Source organism: Bubalus bubalis, chromosome 4 (assembly GCF_019923935.1).
Source record: "Bubalus bubalis isolate 160015118507 breed Murrah chromosome 4, NDDB_SH_1, whole genome shotgun sequence".
NCBI lineage: Eukaryota > Metazoa > Chordata > Mammalia > Artiodactyla > Bovidae > Bubalus > Bubalus bubalis.
The window spans coordinates 32,718,933-32,722,372 of NC_059160.1; the positions used below are offsets into that span (position 1 = coordinate 32,718,933).

Consider the following 3,440-nt stretch of genomic DNA (forward strand, 5'->3'; position numbering starts at 1 on the left):
TGTTTATATTTATTTTATACTATGGAAATGGTGTTAGACAAAAAGCAAATTTGAGTGATTTTTTTTATTTGAGTTCAAAATGGGCTGTAAAGCAGTGGAGAAAACTCGCAACATCGACAACGCATTTGGCCCAGGAGCTGCTAATGAACGTACAGTGCCGTGGTGGTACAAGAAGTTTTGTAAAGGATACAAGAGCCTTGAAGATGAGCAGTGCAGTGGTTGGCCATTGGAAATTGACAACGACCAACTGAGAGCAACCACTGAAGCAGATCCTCTTACAACTACACAAGGAGTTGCTGAAGAACGCAATATCAACCACTCTATGGTCATTCAGCATTTGAAACAAACTGAAAAGGTGAAAAACCTCAGTGAGTGGGTGCCTCATGAGTGGACCACAAAGCAAAAAAAGCATCATTTTGAAGTTAGTCTTCTTTTATTCCACGCAACAACCATTTCTTGATTGAATTGTGACATGCAATGAAGAGTGGATTTTACATGACAACTGGAGATGACCAGCTCAGTGGTTGGACCAAGAAGAAGCTCCAAAGCACTTCCCAAAGCCAAACTTGCACCAAAAAAAAAAAAGAAAAAAAAGGTCATGGTAACTCTTTGGTGGTCTGCTGCCCATCTAATCCACTCCAGCTTTCTGAATCCCAGCCGATTACATCTGAGAAATATGCTCAGCAAATCAATGAGATGCTCTGAAAACTGAAATACCTGCAGCCAGCATTGGTCAACAGAAAGGGCCTAATTCTCTAGGACAACGCTTGACCACACATCTCACAACAAATGCTTCAAAAGTCAAACAAATTGGGCTACAAAGTTTTGCCTCATCCGCCACATTCACCTGACCTCTTGCCAACCAACTACCACTTCTTCAAGCATCTCGACAACTTTTTGCAAGAAAAGTGCTTCTACAACCAGCAGGAGGCAGAAAATGCTTTCCAAGAGCTCGCTGAATCCTGAAGCATGGATTTTTATGCTACAGAAATAAACAAACTTATTTTTCATTGGCAAAAATGTGTTGATTGTAATGGTTTCTGTTTTGATTAATAAGGATGTGTTTGAGCCTAGTCATAATGATTTAAAATTCATGGTCCGAAACAACAATTACTTTTGTACTAACCGAATGACTCCATGCAGTACTCTTTGTGCAGGAACTCTGGTGAAGAATGTTTTTTCTCCAGGGGCTTGGTAAAATCCCAGGAATATTTCAGTACCCCTTGTGGATGTAAGTCTCTGGCTGTGGCTCAGTTACCTATCCTTGAATTTGGCCTTGGGAGTTAGAGAAGGCTTCCCACAGAGGAGGTGGCATTTGAACTTGGCTTTGAAGGATTAGTAGGATTTTGCCAGAAGTAATGGAAGAATTCTCACTGGCAAGAAAGATAATTACTGGCAGCACTTTTTTTCCTGCTTCATAATATTCAGGAAAATTTAGACCTCTAGTCCTATATACTTATACATTATGTGTTTATGGCTGAAAGTAAATATGATTAACTAGATAAAACCCAACTTTACAAATCCTCTTTTATGTGCAAAGTATTTCAAGGAGGAGGTTTGATTTATTTACATTTTTAATTAAATGAAAATTACAGATAAAAGATGCTATACCACTCATCTTCCTAGGAAAAGAAAATATTGCAATGTAATTAAAAGGATGCCTCAAATTATAATTAGATTGGAAATTTAATTATGACTAGAATACTTTATCCTTATGCACACTGACACCTTGTTGATACATAACCTTTAAAGTATTTTTATTATATTTACTCTAAGATCTTAATCTGTGGACTAAATAAAATCCTTAGGTTCCTAAGAAGAGCTAGAATTCAGCATAGAATCCAAAGTGCTGTTTTTTGTCTGGAAACAAAAAAAGTATTGTGTTTCAGAATTCCTGTTCTGATTATTATTGGATTTTTATTACAACTTAATACTGCAAAAAATTCTAAAAATCTCTAGCAGATATCAGTTAGTATAATATTAATAACAAATTTCTTAGCTAGAGAGAACATCCTTTGGTTCATATCTGATAGAGTTACTCGCTTCCAAATGAAAGGACTGAAGGAATTCATATATATATATACACTCAGGAATCACATTTTCCAGAAAGAATACTCTTCCTATGGAATGTCAGCTGTACATATAGAAATGTTTCATAGCAATTTGGTGGAATTTCTTCTGCAGATGAGCTCTGGTTAAATACATTTGCTATAATTAACTTCCTGTGGCACCATTTGACACTTCTTGCAGCTTAGGAAACAATAACTTTCACAGTAAAAATGATTTAGTTACAGCATAATGTGCTCCGATAGAAATGTTTTGAGATAAAGATCCTCAATATGCAATTATTATTAGCTTGATATGGAAAATACTGTGTGATAAAAACTGTTTGAAGAATTGCCACTTTAACTTATCTAGGGTTGAAGAATGCACTTAATAATAAATTGAAGGTCTTTATTCATGAGTCAAAGTCTGAATTTGTAGGCTTTGTGGAAATCTCCATTCGAAAATACGTAATTGTTAATTAAATCATTAAATAAATATATGTTGAAAATGTATCATGTGCTTGGTATTTGCTAAAGTTTGTAGAGTGTATCTTCTCTCTAATTTAACCACAGTCATTAATTTGATTAGCCTTCATGGCCGTAAAAGAAGGAAAGTCTTGCTTTTATAAACTCATGAGGAAAAACACACAACAAAATCTGATTATCTAAAATAGACTCATTTTCATTCTACTGAGATCTAACCAACACGCCCCTCCTTTTCTGAACCAATTTTCACCAGACAACTTCTGCTCCCAGATGAACTGAATTTCTACAAATGGCCTGCCTCTGTGGTCCTCTGTATAGGCAAACCTCTCATTGAAGTCCTTATCTCTTTTGAAGGGACTTCAAAGGCCCATTGAAATCCAAAACTTTCCTTGAAGTTAAGTCAAGTTTTGCCTGTTTTAGGGCTGCAGGATTTCATCCAGAAAAGCCTAGGTGGTTAACAAGGAAAGAGCATGTTAACCTGGTTGGATTTCATCACAAGTGGAATTTGGTCTGACAATTTTGGCTCTGTTAGGGGGTTTAAAGCATATTCAGCTGTGGAAATGATAAAAGGATTCCCCTACCTGGTTTTATAGCACAATAGCTGAAAGACCAGCAGGTATTTCCAAGCATCTTTTAGTGCACATCCCAAACTGCTACACCAGCTGGATCTTCAGTGAATGAAACGACCCTGCTGTTAAAACATTTGAATCCCAGTCAAAGTCGTTGACAGTAAAAATCCAGGTGGCTATGCAAATTGGTCATTTCCTTAAATAGTAATTTGAGTTTCACCAGGTGAGTCCTGCTAATAATGACAACCAACATCTGTGGAGCCTGTTTCAATTCATAGGACAACTTTTATGTATATTATCTCATTGTTGCTGTTGTTGTTGTTTAGTCACTAAGTTGTGT

At 36.4% G+C, this 3,440-nt stretch overlaps 1 long non-coding RNA gene across 1 annotated transcript; it reads right to left on the reverse strand.

Annotated features, from left to right (window-relative positions):
* Window positions 1–1,559: 1,559 nt before the first annotated feature.
* On the reverse strand, window positions 1,560–3,223 carry LOC123333067. Its single transcript, XR_006550240.1, has 2 exons — window positions 3,113–3,223; window positions 1,560–1,860 (listed from the first exon to the last, which is right to left on the reverse strand). It is a non-coding gene; the product is annotated as an uncharacterized LOC123333067 (long non-coding RNA).
* Window positions 3,224–3,440: the final 217 nt, after the last annotated feature.